The 15,661-nt window shown below is 57.3% G+C and overlaps 1 long non-coding RNA gene across 1 annotated transcript; it reads right to left on the bottom strand.

Moving 5' to 3' along the window:
• Positions 1-3,111: 3,111 nt before the first annotated feature.
• On the bottom strand, positions 3,112-15,040 carry LOC139439328 (uncharacterized). Its single transcript, XR_011649298.1, has 2 exons — positions 14,141-15,040; positions 3,112-3,622 (listed from the first exon to the last, which is right to left on the bottom strand). It is a non-coding gene; the product is annotated as an uncharacterized lncRNA (long non-coding RNA).
• Positions 15,041-15,661: the final 621 nt, after the last annotated feature.

Raw genomic sequence — 15,661 nt, 5'->3', positions numbered from 1 at the left:
CACTGAGACACACGGGGATTCTATTTTAAATTACTGAGCCAGGCTTATCTTTCTGCCATCAGAGTTTACAAAGAGTCATCGCCCAGAAATGAAGTCGAGGCTGCCTCCTAATGGAGTAAGAGGTCTTCCTCCTTACAGCTAATGCCCACTTCCTGCCTGTCCCTTTTCTCCCCTCATGGCTTCGTGGAGACGTCTGCTTCATGCTTCCTAAAAGCCGCACAGCTACAGATCTTGTACCCACCTCCAGGGAACCAAATAAAGTCCTTGCAGGCTGATGGCGGCAAGGCATTCGCCTAGATTCAAGATTCTAGACTCTGTGCTGGTTGCTCTCCAAAGGGAAATATTATCCGCAGTCTAGGAGGAAACCGACCTCGTCCAACAACAGGAGAGAGTGATGTTGAGTGTCTACTTGACATAGGCGCCCTCTTGGCCCCTCACCATAATCCCATGAGGCTGCTAAACCTCAAAGGGCCCAGGGGTCACGCAGCACTGGAGGGGTCGAGCCAGAGGTCAGGCCCAGGCCTGGCTCACTCTGGCTCAGCTCTTGTCCTTGCCCAGGAGTAAGAGCACCCTGGCCTCCTCCCGGCGGGCCCCCGCTCCTCAGCCCTTTAGTGGCCTTTCAGTGCTTGAAGCAGATTCCAGCTCCCCAAGAAGAGGGGGTGGGGTGCGCCTCAGGGAGCGCCCTGCCCAGCCCCTCCGCAGGCCTTCGGGGAACGGCTGCCCTCCCTCGGCACCCCCCAAGTCCCTCCCCGTCCCCCACCCCATCCCCAGGCCGGCCCCAGCAGCTGGGGAGGGGCCACCCTGGGACGCGGGCTGGCCCCTCAGCCAACCCCCACCGCAGCCTCTATCATTCCGCCCCTCCCACCCACAAAGGCCAAACTCCTTCCTGGTGAATTTTCATTAGCAACTTAAAGAAAGGTCAGTGGTTTCTCTTTCTTTCTTAACAGCCCAATTTCTTCCCGGCACCTGCTCCAGCGGCCCGGGCAGGACCAGAGCTCCCAGGTGGGAGGGAAGCAGGGTGGCCGGTGGGGGATAAGGAACTCCGGGCCGGGAGACCCCTGCTCAGGGAGGAAGGCAGGAGGGCGGTCGGCAGGCTTCTGTGCTCAGCGCCCCTCCTCCTCTTTAAAAACGTCCTGCGGAGGCAGGCTCGCCAAACCTTCAAACGCCCATCGCGGGCTGGGCGGCGGGGACCACTCCACGTCCTAAAATAGGGGTTTACGCTCGTACGTGGCCACGGAACGTGGCAGGCAGGAACACGAATACAGCCAGAATGCTGTGGCGTGAGGGAGGCGGCGCGGCGGGTGCACCGCGGAAAGGAGGCGCCCTCCGCAGGCGCCCACCCGCCCGCGGGGCTTCCCGGGGGCGGGGCTTCCCGGGGGCGGGGCTTCCCGGGGGCGGGGCTTCCCGGGGGCGGGGCTTCCCGGGGGCGGGGCTTCCCGGGGGCGGGGCTTCCCGGGGGCGGGGCTTCCCGGGGGCGGGGCTTCCCGGGGGCGGGGCTTCCCGGGGGCGGGGCTTCCCGGGGGCGGGGCTTCCCGGGGGCGGGGCTTCCCGGGGGCGGGGCTTCCCGGGGGCGGGGCTTCCCGGGGGCGGGGCTTCCCGGGGGCGGGGCTTCCCGGGGGCGGGGCTTCCCGGGGGCGGGGCTTCCCGGGGGCGGGGCTTCCCGGGGGCGGGGCTTCCCGGGGGCGGGGCCCTGGGCTCCCTCCTTGCAAAACTGCGCGGGCGCCACGTCCAGTCCAGGTGTTCAGAGCCTTAAGCCCAGGACGCTCCCGCACGGCGGCGTTTACACGCCCGTGGTCAGCCCTCGGGAAGATGGGAGGGGCCGACAGCTCTGAGGTCGGATTCCCGCGGCCTGCCCTGGGGGTCCGCTCCTCCCTGCCCTCACCTCAGGCCGGTGGGCGGAGAAGCCGCCACCCCCACCCCGAGGAGCGTACCTGGGGCAGGTGAGGCTGCGGGGACACCTGCCGCTCACACCTGGGGCTGCCCCTCCCCTCGGCAGGTCTAGCCCTCTGTAGACTAGATCGCCCGCCAAGCACCTTCAAAAACAGCCTCTCCCAGCGTCGTCACCGCAGCACGGGGCGGGAGGGAGGTGGGATTACGTACTGACAGATGAGGCCCTGCAGGCTGAGAGAGGTTAAGTCTCTTTCCTATAGGTAGCTAGCTGGTGAGCAGCCCCAGCAGCCGCCCTCAAATCCAGGTGTGCCTGAGGACAAACTCTTCCTGCCGGTCTTTCTCCCGTCTCCACCACCTCCCGCCCACCTTAGCGAAGCTATGTGACCTTGCACCTGATGCTTCCCCGCTCTGGACCTCGGCTTTCTCACCTGCAACGTGGCATCAGTCAACAAGTCTCTCCTGAGCCCCTGCCTTGGGCAGGTGCCGTGCCGGGCACCCATGGCAGAGGAGAGCTCCCTCCAGGTCCTGCAGCTCTAGCGCCCATCCCACGTGGGCGCTGGGCACCAGGGCGCCCTGACCAGATGAAGGCCCCCACACACGCCTCAGCTCCCCAGCCCTGAAGCCCCAGGGCTCCTGCCGTCCCTGCCCCTGCCCTGTGAACTCCCGTAGAGGGTGGCTGGTCCCCTGGTGCTTGAAGCTGAGCAGCTGAGTCCTCTGGTTCCCAAGAAGTTTCTGGAGAGCTGTGGTCAGACATTCACGTTTAAATGTGAATCCTTGTAATCCCTCCTGGCAGCCCAGAGTTGCATGTTAAAGCGCCTGCTGCATAGGAAGCCTCGACAAATACCTGTAGGGGGTGGGGGGTGGGGGGAGGGTGATAGGAAGCTCAAAGCTGAGGGAGTGCCCATCAGACCTGGAGGTCTGCTGGTGATGTAAGTAGCCTACGACGAGGGTGCTGCCCCAGAAGGTTCCAGACAGCACTCCCACGTGGTGGCTGAAAGGAGACAGTCTCACTGGCTCGTGCAGGAAAAGGCAAATCTGAGACTGAGGTTAGGACATAGAAATGGTAAGCTCTGATGGAGGGAAGGCTTGGAAGGATCAAGAGCAAGACCTGGGATGGCAGGCAATCCCAGCATGCTGTGTGACCCTGGGCAAGTTCATTGGCCTCTCTGAGCTGGTGCTACGTCCTCTGTCAAATGGGGTTACTGAACATCTGAGAACCAGGGTCCTGTGCAGCTTTGCATCTGGGCACCCACCCCCTGCACCGGGGAGCTCTCACCCACCTGACTGCCACTGTTTGTTCCAGAAACTCCCCTCCTTCCATCCCCACCTCCTAGCTACTGAAATCCCAGACACATTCAGACCAGCAGTTGGAGAAAAAAAACAAACATTAAGGGGAGCAGCCGTTCCCATTTCTGGGCTGCTAAAACAAATACCACACAATGTGGCTTAACAGCAGGAATTACTGGCTCGGGGTTTCAGAGGCTAGAAGGCTTGTTTCCTCCAGCGGGGAGGGGGTTCCGGCAGTCTTTGGGGTTCCCTGGCTCTTCCGTCCCTTGGCAGTGCACATGGCAGCAGCATCTCCTTTCTCTTCCGCGCTCCGCTGACCTCCAGCTTCTGGCTTCTCTTGGTGGCTTCTCTCTCTGTCCACTTTCCTTCGCTTGTCAGGCTGCAGCGGTACTGGATGAAGGCCTGCCCTCCTGCAGTGTGGACACACCTTGACTCTTCGAAAGTCCTATTTACAACAGGTTCACACCCGCAGAAGAGAGGAAGCGCGTGTTTTTCTGGGGTACAGAACTCCAAGCCACCACAACAGCTTTCCTTCCCCTGACACGAGCTGGGAGGAAAACAAGCCCACTCTGCAGCCCCACCTCCACCCCATCCTCTCTTTGTGTTTGGGCTTGGGGGAAACAAAGCAGTTCGTGGTGATTTCCTCTCCGGCTCCCTCCTCCCTCCAGAAATTCCCCAGGGGCTGCCAAGCTTGGTGATAAGAAAAGCCAGCAATTTCCAGAAAGAGGCCTGCGCAGGGCAGGGACACAGGGGCATGGCCTCTCCCGTGCCCAGCCCCCCCCCCCCCAACGCTCCCAGGTCCCCTGGCCCCATCAGCATGTGGCCTCTTGGAAGGCAGCGTGGAGCACTGCGACCTGAGCAGGGGTAGTCTCTCCACTGTCGCCCCTGCCCCTGCCCCAGTATCCCGGGAATTGAGACCGGAGGTGTGGGTGTCATGCGGTCAAGGCTCTGCCGTTTACCGAGCACTCACTGAACGATTATTTTTGACCAGCTGCCAGGCGTTGTGCTGCCTATCGGGGCCTGAGTGTGAGCAAACCGACTTCCACGGAGCACACGCTCTGCCTGGCGTCCCCAAAGCAGCCCCCAGGCTGGGGCCACCACGCAGGGCTTGCGGGTCTGGCCCACCCTCCTCCTCCCTGCCCCCTGCCACGTGGCTGGGGTTAACAGCCTCACTTGGCCAAAAGTGGTGGGAAACCGAAGAGCCAAGTCCAGGAAGGGTGACGCGCCCAAGACCAGACAGGCGTCAGGCATCTGATCACAACCAGGAAGGCCGGGCAACGGGGACCGGGCAGGGAAACGGAAGCGGGGGCCCTCCTCAGGAGGGGCGTATCCGGCAGCGCTCAGTGACAACCCCAAGTGGCACACTGCGAATGGCCACCTTTGATTCCAGGAGGGGCGACGCGAGGCTGCAGGGGCAGGGAGACCCGGAACCCGGTCTCTGACATGCCTGAGTTGGGGCCATCGGCTGCGGCCCTCCCTCCACCTGCCCCGTCCACCACCTTCAGTGGCTCCCGCCACCCCCAAGGCCCATCAGATAGCACCCGGACTTCGGTCCTTCCCGCTGCCGGGCTCCCCCTCTTGTGCCCTCTGCCCTGGTGCTCCTGACTGTCTCCTTGTCTTTCAGACTCAGCCCAGGTAGTGGGTCCCCCAAGAAGGCTTCCCTGCCCCCCATGAGCGAGATGCCCCTCCTCCCCCAGGCCTCCCTGGACCCCGGTCCTGCTCCTCAAGCCGGGAGCTGCATCTCACCCCCGTATCCCCGTGCTTGGCCTAGAGCAGGAAAGGAGTGACGCGTGCAGAGAGTGCTGACAGTGTGCAGCCACTGCTGGCGAGAAACCCACGGCATCCTATCATGCCATTTGAAGGCAAGAGACGGAGGCCACAGAAGCAGAGAGGATTTGGAGCACCACAGAGCAAGGAGGCATCATGCTAGAGCAAAGGAGGCAGCCAGGTATTTCCTGGGACACGGAGCCTGAACCGGGCTTGAAAGAGGAAGAGGATTCCAGCCCGCACAGGAGGGAGCGAGGGGAGGAGGGCATTCCAGGCAGGCTGCTGAGCTGAACACAGGCCCGCCGCGGGAAGGCTCTGGCTGGGCTGACTAGGACTGTTTAACAGAGGAGTCACGATGTCTAGAAAACTCCATCAGGAGCAGAGAGCCCGGAAAAACAGGAAGAACACCTGGCCTGCCACAGACACAGAGGCTCTCCGAGCCAGGCGAGGCAGTGCTTTGGGGAGGGGAGCCCGGTTTACAGCCTCCAGGAGACGCCGATAGAGCTCTTGCAGGACGCTCCAGACAGGCTCCGGGAGGCCAGCTGGCCGTCCCCACCCCGTGACTCACCTCTCGGGGCTCAGCCCTCCGTCCCTGCCCTCCCCCAGCCCTTGCTCAGGCCCTTCTGGAGCTGGGGAGAATGTCTCTAAGTGCAGTGTGTGTGTGTGTGTGTGTGTACAGCATGCGCAGACACACACGTGCTGGGACTGTTATACCCCGGGACCTGCGCACAGTTCGATCCCCCAAAGGCCCAGCTCCCTGAATGGCTGCAACCAAGTGCTCCTGCGCTGACAGCACGGGGACAGCACGCCCTGCTGAATTTGGGGAATTACACGGAAGTCATCAGGGAAAGGGGGGCCATTAGCCAGTGACGCATAAGGCCCTTGTCGAACACTGGCTGCCAAACCCAGTCGAAGGACCCGAGCCTTAAGAGACAGAGGAAAAGGGCAGAGGATTACAATTTGGGGGTCCCCCCACTCATGCTCACTGCACCAGTTCCAGAGGGACCCGAGGGGAGAGTGGGTTCCTGCTCCGGCCCCCGGGCCCAGACCAGCCCAAGCAGGAAGCTCACCGTGGCCTCTGCCCCCACCCCAAGGCCCTGCCAGGTGGCTGACCACCCCCAGCTGGCCCCTCGCCCTCCAGTTGGCCGTGTGATCTGGCACCCTTGGAATGGACTGCGCGCCTTCACGGAGGCTACTTCTGCTAAGGAGGTCGGGGGACTTATGGGAGAAGTGGAGCTGCCCCGAGAGCCCCTTCTCCTGGCCCCAGACACAGCCCAAGGGCGCATGGGAGGAAAGACTCCACTGGGGTGAGTGGAACAGGCATTGCAGGGGGCCCTGTCACCCCCCCCCTGCCCCGCGGCAGCAGCCAGCCCTGAGCTGCAGCCACCGCACACAACCTGGCTCTTCCTCTTATAAGGGATGGAAGAGTCAGCCAAAGCACAGGGCAGCAGACGTCCCCGCAGCCCCAGGTCAATTGGCTGCCGCGCTCCTGGGTGTCCCACTAGGGCCCTGATGTGGAGGCCGTGACCCTGAAGCTGTCAGGTACCTGGGCCATGCTGCCGGCCAAGCCTGGGAAAGCAGCCCTGGGGTCTGCGCCCGCGGTGCCCGGCCTGGGAGCGTGCAGGTCAGGGAGGCTCGGTGGAAGGGACCTCAGCCAGCCACCTGGCGGGCAGGTGTGTGTGCAGCTACCTGCCTGAGGGGCAGCTGCACCTGGGCCCAGAGAGCTCGAGGCCGCCTGGGACTTCCGCAGCCTCTGTGGTCCCTCACTGGGACAGGCGGGCCCTGAGAGCCCCTTGGCCACTCCAGCCTGGCAGGATCAGGCAGAGCAGGCCAGAAGCACCTGCTGTCCCTCCTTCCCCATCTCTCCCTGCCAATCTTCCTTAGGCTTTGATCAGGGATTAGCTTGGAAGACCGTAGGTGCTCAATAAATGCCACTTCCTCCTTACGTGGTGGGAGGCGTGTGCCTATGGCTCAGAGGGAACCCTGGAGGCAGACTTCAGCTGAGGGTTGAGCCTGAGCAAGTCCAACCACCGGCCTGGGGGGCCATGGGGCCTGAAATGCAGAAGTGCAGAGGAAACTACAGAGTTTGCTGTTCTTATCCTCCATCTGAAAAGAGGGAGCCAGCCAACTTCAGGTGAGGGGCAGGAACAAAACAAAACCTAGAGCCTGGGAAAAACACAAGTAACGTAACTTACAGACTATAGTTAACAGCAATATTGTAAAATATTCTCGCATCGGTGTCGAAGAAGGTACTATACCAGCACTAAGAGTCGATAATGGGGGGTATGGGGTTTTTTCTTTTGGATTAAGGAAAAATGTTACAAAATTTACTGGGATGATGACTGCAGAACTCTGTGATGAACGTGAGAGCCACTGAATAGACACTTTGGATAGAATGTTCAAGGCTGGGGACCGTATGACACAGCGAGCCACATGGCGGAGGATGCGCTGTGGTTGACAGTACAAATAAGATGAGAAGCGGACATGGCTCAACGGATAGCATGTCCACCTACCATGTGGAGGGTCCAGGGTTCCATACCCAGGGCCTCCTGACCCGTGTGGAGCTGGCCCATGCGCCGTGCTGCCACGCACAAGGAGTGCCCTGCCACGCAGGGGAGCCCCTGTGTAGGGAGCCCCACGCACAAGGAGTGCACCCTGAAAGGAGAGCCACCCCGCGTGAGAAAAGCACAGCCCACCCAGGAGTGGCGCCGCACAAAGAGCTGATGCAGCAAGATGATGCAAAAAAAAGAGATGCAGTTTCCCGGTACCGCCTGACAATGCAAGCAGACACAGAATAACACACAGCGAATGGACACAGAGAGCGGCCAATGGGGGGGAAGGGGAGAGAAAAAAATAAATCTTTTTTAAAAAAAACATAAAACAAGAGTACAAACAAGAGAGTGTTCTCTCGTGAACTGTAACAAATGTACAATACCAACAATACAGGGTGTTAATAATAGGGTGTGTATGGAAAAAAATGCATTCATACCAGTGTACACTATGGACCACAGTTAGTGGGAATAGTCTGATGTTTTCCTAACGATGTGGGGTGGACGGGTGATGTATGGGAATTCTGTACATTATGCTTGACTGTTTTGTAAACTCACAACTTCTCTAATAAAAAATTTAGATTAAAAAAAAATAACATAAAAGCTGGAGTCCAGTCTTGGAGGTGGGGCTATATGGTCTCCACCCTGACCTCTGAATGCCATCTGGAGACGAGTTAGATCCCCCGCCCCGTGGACGCGCCACAGTGCCACCCAGTGGGGGGTTGGTTTTCAGCACACACCCAGTTAAGTGGCCTTTCCCACCAAAGAGGCAATGAAATCACACTCCCTCCTCCAAATCTCCACGCCAAACGCGGATGTTGACGGAGGTTAGAAGGTGGCCTCCAGCGGTCCCTTTCCAGTCCAAGAGAGAAGGGCTCCCGATGGGTTAGAGGGTCAGCCAGCGGAGCTGGAGCCCGCCAGCCCCTGCTGCGTGGACTGCGTGGAGGGAACAGGCAGCTGGGCTGCTGTAGGAGGCGAGCCCTTTCCAAAAGAAGAGCGGCTGGCCTGACGGTCCTGGAAGGCTCGAGGTGCCGCACACCTCGGCTCGGTAAGTCCACAGCGGCCCTGGCATGTGGGTTTACTTGTCGCCCCAGCGTACAGTCAAGGGAGACCGAGGCTCAAAGACCAAGGTGTGGCCAGGAAGTGGCAGAGGTGGGATTCACCACCCGGGCCACCCCCCCGCACGGGGCCCAGCTTTGAATCACCACCCAACCCTGCAGAAGGCCGAGAAGCCGCCTCCCAGGGCACGGGGCTGGCACCCGGCCTCGCCAGCTGGAACAAGGCCAGACAAGCAAACGGGGCCGCCCAAGGAGCCGGAAGGAGAAGGGCCTCAAACGAGGCCCTCTGCCAGCCCCGCTGTGGGTTACGGCCCCTGGTGGGAAGGAAGGTGCCCCGGGCTGGTCCCGTGCGTGCTGCCCAGGCCAGGCTGAAGACACAGGGGAGCCCGCCCAGCCCGGCCAGGCCTCACAGGCCAGGATTATGCTCAGGTTCTCTCCGGAAAGACTGGGGCAAGTGTTGGAAACTGAGGCACAGTGACCTCACAAGGAGAGACGTGCTGTCTCCACGCTAGTGCTGTATCCACGGCTAAGCTTGCAACCTAAGGAATGAGGTAATTAAGAGTTCCGGGCAAATGGGATGAAGCTGTTAAAGGCTGAAAGAGAAGATGAGCACATACCTTTTGTAGTGAAGAGACCACTTAGACTTTGTACCTTGAGATAAGATTTTAAATTCCTTAGACTACGGGTAATGCTGATAGTTAATACATGTCCTGCTTGATGACAGGTAGGCTATGTGTTTGCTTATTGGCACGCAGGCTACGTATGCCTGTTGCTTGTCACGTACACTGGGGTATATAGAGAGCCCCTTATGAAGAATAAAGTTGTCTGAGGAGTTATTACTCACAGACCCCTGATGCCAGCTCTCTCGTTCTTTCTCTTTGTTTCCTTCTCCCTTTTCTCTTTCTTTCATTCCCGATACCCTTCGGGTCCAAATCTCCAACAGCAAGACAGCGGCTCGGGCAGCCCTTCACTCAGGGGCCCTAAGCAGAATCTGCTGGCTGGGTTGTAGCAGCCACGACAGAAACGTGCGTTTTGGTTCAGCGCCCTGACCCTGGCTCACGAAAATGAAGCAGAACCAGCCGCTCCGGAGCAGTCGGCCCACCCATCCCCACCCCACTCGCGGCCACAAGCAGCTGGGAACTGTGCGCGCCAGGGCACCTGCTGCTCCAGGTGTGTGCCGAGGGCCCCTCTGGGCATCAGGCCCCTGCAGCTTCAGCAAAATCCCACTGCCCTGCTCGACATTGCCAAGTGCATCCAGGTTATTACATCAGAAAGGGGGGTCTTATCCAGAACTTTCGCATTCATCCATGGTCAGTAAGCACAGGGCTTTGTTTTTTTAATGGTCAGAAACTGGTTCCTTAGGAAATCTTTTTTTTTTAAGATTTATTTATTTATTTCTCCCCACCCCCACATTGTTTGCATGTGGTGTGTCTGTTTGTTGTGTGCTGGTCTCTTTCTAGGAAGCACCGGGAACCAAACCCGGGAGCTCCCATGTGGAAGGGAGGCACCTAAATGCCTGAGCCACCTCCACTCTCAGTTTTGCTGTGTCTCTCACTGTGTTTCCTCTTTGTGTCTCTTGGTTGCATCATCTCACTGCATCATCTTGTTGCATCAGCCCGTTGTACCAGCTCACCTTCTCCAGGAGGCACAACCCGGACTGCCCATGTGGTAGGCGGGAGCTCAGTCACCTGAACTACATCCGCTTCCCAGGAAATCATTCTTTACAACAACTTGTAGGGAGGCGGGCTTGGCCCAGTGGTTAGGACATCCGCCTGCCTCATGGGAGGTCCGCGGTTCAAACCCCGGGCCTCCTTGACCCATGTGGAGCTGGCCCATGCGCAGTGCTGATGGGCACAAGGAGTGTCTGCGATGCAGGGGTGTCCCCCGTGTAGGGGAGCCCCACGCCCAAGGAGTGCACCCGTAAGGAGAGCCGCCCAGCACGAAAGAAAGTGCAGCCTGCCCAGGAATGGCGCCGCCCACATGGAGAGCTGACACAGCAAGATGACGCAACAAAAAGAGACACAGATTCCTGGTGCCGCTTCTAAGGATAGAAGCAGTCACAGAAGAACACACAGTGAATGGACACAGAGAGCAGACAACTGGCGGGGGGGGGGAATAAATTTTTAAAAAAACAACAACTTGTAACCAGCCATGTGACAGCAACTGCCCAGGGATTTCCTACCTGTATGTCCAAGAGGAGCATTTTCCCAGCACTACTGTGGAGATGGGGAGATGGGGTCCAGGGGGGCCCGGGATCCACCCCTGGCTCTGCCACCCTGCCCAGGCATGGGCCCTCAGAGCCTGCCTCCCTCTGCAGGCTGCTCAGAAATCCCCGGCCTGTGTCCCTCAGCAGGACAGCCTCAAGCTCATCGATGCTGCCTGGGCCAGGACGTGACTCCTCTTTCCGGCCAAACGCTGCTCCATCGTGTGCACAGGCTCGATTCTGGGTGTCCGCTCATCGGCTGACGGAGGCTTGGGGCACTTCCATCTTTTGGGAATTATGAAAAATGCCACCGTGCGCATCGGTGTGTGAAGAGCCGTTCCAGGCCCTGCTTGTGATTCTTCTGGGTGCCTCCCTCCACCCAGCTCCCACTCCAAGGTCCCTGAGGCCTGGCCTTCTCCCGCCTCTACTGTCCCAGCGAAACTCCACAACAGTGCGGGCGACAGGCCTGGGCCACAGTGACTTGAGGGTCCTTCCTTCTCTTCAGGGTTGACTTTGGATTAAGATGGGGATTTTTAGTCAATGAAGAAAGAAGTCTTAAAAACTCTGGCAAGGCGGCCCACGCTCAATCAGCAGCCGTTCTGATCACTCTCGTCGCCATCATTATTACTCCATTTTTTTCTTTTGGCCTCCCTTCCAAAGCCCCTTTCAGTCCCAAAGTGGAAAACTGGGCCATCTATTACTTCTAAATGTGTTCCTATTTTGTTGTTAATTTTTTAAAAAATTTTTCTGTGAGTTCCCCGTATCTCTCGCTCCCCACACATCCCCACGCTCACGCCCCAGCCTATCTCTACGACTTTCCTTTCTGCTGATGTATCTGTTATTCTGGTACTAAAGGCTGTAAACCACTTCCACAGAGTTTTTTAAATCACCCCCTTAGAAACTATAAAACAGACCCTCTTTCTCCAGCCCCTCTGCTCCCTGAGAACACTTGGAGCTCAAGAAATTACCCATCTTTGCAGGGGGATCTGGTAACGCTGGATTTGCGATAGGAACTCATTAAGTGAACAGCAAATCACCACCCAAAAGCCTCCCTAGATAAGGCCGGGACGTTTATGGCTGTTTCGGGCAATTTGGAAAGAACCTCCGATGGTAAATAATTTCTATGTTCTTACGGAAGAAAAATAAAAATATAAAAAGACCAGCAGGAACTCTGTGGATTATCAATTTCTTTCTCAGGGAGGAAGCCACTACCCAAGGAGCCAGGGACTGCTGGGTCAAAGTTTTAATCCTATAATACGTCACCAGCCCCAAGGATTCGCTTTCTGTGTTGATGCAGCTGACACGGGCGAGAAAGCGTCCCAGGCCTCAGAGGCTAGCTGCTCCCCTCCTCCCGGATGGCCTCCAGAGTCGGGAGCCGGACAGGGGCTGGAGATTTATTTCCAGGCTTCGTGGCCTCCTCCTGTGGTTTAATGGTGGGAGTCCCTACCAGAAGGGTTTCCTATCTCTGATGAAAGCAGAAGACGAGCTCTGGACCAGACACCGTGGTGCGGGGCCTCCCACGGGGGGAGGCACCGACCGTTTGACAGAGGATTTGTGAGGGCTAAAAAGGCTTTGCAGGGGCCATCTGGTTGAGAGGTCCTGAAACTTGGTTGCATGCTGGCATCATCTGGGGGCTTTTTAAAAATTTGGATTCTGATGCGGTGGGTCTGGGTTGAGCTAGGAACCTGCCTACGGTCAGCCGGCAGTCCTGCTGCTGCGCGTGGAGACCCCTGGCCCACCCTCCACTCCCTTAGTTTATAAAGCCGAACTGGACCCAGCAGGGAGAAGTGAATGGGGTGCCAGGCACCCGGATTATTGGGTGGAGGAATATAAATTAAGTTCTTGTTTAGGCATACCTGATATACCCCACCTACATCTCATACAGCCCTGAGGCTGGGCCCACTGCCCCGCCAGGCATTCTCTCTAGCAGCCGGCACAGGGTGTGTGTGTGTGTGCAGGGGCGCGTGTACCTACGCTGAGCATCGACTCAATGTGCCAGGCCCTGTATCTCATTCAATCCTCACCTCTATCCTATGAAGCATTTTACAGATGAGAAAAACCAAGGTCCAGAGAGGGGGCCCCATTTGCGCAAAGACACACAGCCGGTTGAATGACACAGCTGGGATTTGTGTCCAGGTGGTCCCATCTTCAGCTCACGCTTGAATACACCAGAGCCCTCTCAGCATTGGTCTAGTGTAAAGGTCTGTCCCAGCCAATCGCACGGCCTTCTCCTTTCATCACCCAGCTGGCCCGATCCCTCACCCTGGAGCTTATTTCCAAAGCTCTTTATTTTTTTCTCATTTCCAGTTGACTTTTAATCCTATTCAGCCCCACGACCTCCGGTTCACGCGGGGGCTTTTTTAGAGTTGTTTGATGTTGCATGCTTGTGCTTTCTGAGCACAGCGGAGGACGCGGTCCTTGGGGCAGGGACGGCAGGGCACTGCTTTCCTCCCCAGGTCCGAGCAGGGGGTCTGAGCAAAAGCCTCCGCACTCGAGTAGACCCAGGGTCTTTTGTTTATAGCTCCCCATAGAGGCATTCATCTAAATGCACACATCGAAAGTCTGGGGGCTCGAAGGTCAGGCAGCAACAGGTGTGGCCTGAGGAGCCCAATGAAGGTCGGAGACATGGGTTGCGGCCAGAAGGCCAAGGTAAGGCATCTGGGTTTTGTCTGGAGAAAAGAGAGCCCCTGAGGCTTTGACGTAGAGTGTGCCGCGCTTGCGTGGCCCGTGTCAGTCACCGCACGTGCCCGTCTCCTGCACTGGAGCCCGTGCTATTCAACCAGCAGCTCCAGGGCCTGGCTCTTTGTTTGTCTGTTATTTTTTTTTGTTACTTGGCACCAGTCAAGGAAAGAATGAAAAGCAACCCAGAATGAAATTAGGATTCAAGGTTTACAAATGTCTGTTTCTGCCCCGGTAAACACATCATTCATCCGTGGTAGGCTGACTTGGAAATTATAACAAAATCCAGGTGAGAGCCGGCCTGAGGATTACCTTTTGTTTGATGAGCAAATCTTTTGCTAAGGCAACTAATGGCACAAACAAGACTGGGGAAGAATGCTTAAGTCACACGTGGGAACTGTTCTAAATATTTTAGCGGCACCCAGTTAAGTACAAACAGTTGATTCTTGAATTGCCTAGCATTCATTTAACAATATTCCACCATTCAGGAAGCTTCTCACCTACCCCCACCAAAAACCACATTAGTTTGAACTAATCTATTTAACTCTATCTGGATGCCTCCAATTCCACAATCCCCTCCCATTTGGAGGTACCTGGAGACCCTAGGAACTGCCCACACACGCCCATGCACATCCACAGATGTGTCAGAACCTTTCCTAATTTTATGTCAACCTTTAATTGAGGACAGCTGCTACACACTGACCAACCTCTGCTTTCAGCCTCTGAGCCGCTCACTTTAATTCTTCACCCTTGCGGAGTTTTCCAGAAGCGGCTGTCAGGAAAGGCAGATTTGCCCCTGGCTTGTGCTGGCTGCGGCTTCACGTCTGCAAAGACAACACGGTAAAGAGAAAGAAAGAGCATCGGCCTCCTGCAGCAGCGGCTTTGAGGATCGAGGGGCTTTTCGGCAGTCATTCCTTTAACCCAGCCACTCTGTTTTCTGGGAATCGACCCCAAAGAAGCCACCCAGCATGTGAAGCTGCGGGCGATGGAGTACTCAGGCTCCTCGTTCTGGAAAAGAACAGAAACCACCAGAGTGCCCAGTGAGGGAGGGTTTGCTGAAGGACTGGGCACCCGTGTGGTGGGAGAATCGCATGGCCACTCAAAAGATGCTCACGATGTGCTTATGAGAACCCAAGAAGAGGCTCCACTTATGGTACTTCACATTTAAGACGCCATTGGTGGTGAGGCACCTGCTACTTCATGACGTTCGGTGTCCCGCTACAAAAGAAAAATTGCGGAGGACAGGGCTTCTAATAGGAGGCATCTGAATAAAGCTGGGACACTAAAGGCCTCTCCCTTGCTGTGCGGGTAAATGATAAATGGCCCCGCCAGGCAGAAAGAGGCTACGGGGAACAGCCACGCTCAGCCTTGGCCCCAGGGGAAAGGAGAAGATTCCGTTTCCCCTGAGAATAAGAACAAGCCAGCACTCAGGCAGGTTTGAGTCTGAACTGGTGCTAGAATAGAGTCTGGAAACACCTCAAGCAAACACCGTAAGTGAATGTAATTTAAAGTCATCTCAAGTTGTCAGTCCCGCGGGTGACGGCCAGAAGCAGCCCCGGCTCTGCTCTGGAAGGGCCGGGTGGCAACACAGGCTCGCAGGGCCCGAGGACGTGAAGATGCCAGAATGTGAAAATGCCCGTGTCTTGGAATTGATGTTAAGCAAGAGAGCAGAATAAAATGGCATTTGGAACGTGCCCTCTCTCAGCCGAGAAGGCTATAATGCTTCTAAGGAAACACATTAAAACATTCAGCAGTGGTTCTCTGCAGATGGTGAGATTTGGCTTGTTTTTGTTTTTTTTGTTTTCCTTTAAACAACTCTGCAATTTCCAGATTTTCCAAATTGAGCATGTATTTAACGGCCAAAAGGAAGAGAGAGAAAGAGCAGGGTGCCGTGACCGGGGTGGGGGGAGGACACCCTTAGATGGTAGGGCTGGGGAGCCCCTGAAAAAGCCAGCTCTGGAGGAGCCAGGGAACAATTCGCCGCTGTACCCCGCACCCTGCATAGCCTGGTGGTGGGGAAGAAGCTTAACCCGTATTTCTTAAATACATAAATGAGTTCAGCGATGGACACGTGGGGGTGGCTACTAAAAGACCAGGCTAAGCCTCAAGGGGCTCGGGGCAGGGTCCGGCAGGGCTTGAGGGAAAGTGTGGCTGCCAGCTTAGCTGAGAACGGTGGCTGTGGTCTTGGCCTTGGATTTCTCATCCGTAAAACGAGGTCAGTGCCGTTG

Source organism: Dasypus novemcinctus, chromosome 7 (genome assembly GCF_030445035.2).
Source record: "Dasypus novemcinctus isolate mDasNov1 chromosome 7, mDasNov1.1.hap2, whole genome shotgun sequence".
NCBI classification, from domain to species: domain Eukaryota; kingdom Metazoa; phylum Chordata; class Mammalia; order Cingulata; family Dasypodidae; genus Dasypus; species Dasypus novemcinctus.
The sequence above is the reverse complement of the archived record's forward strand: the minus strand, read 5'-3'. Positions and strand labels throughout refer to the sequence as shown.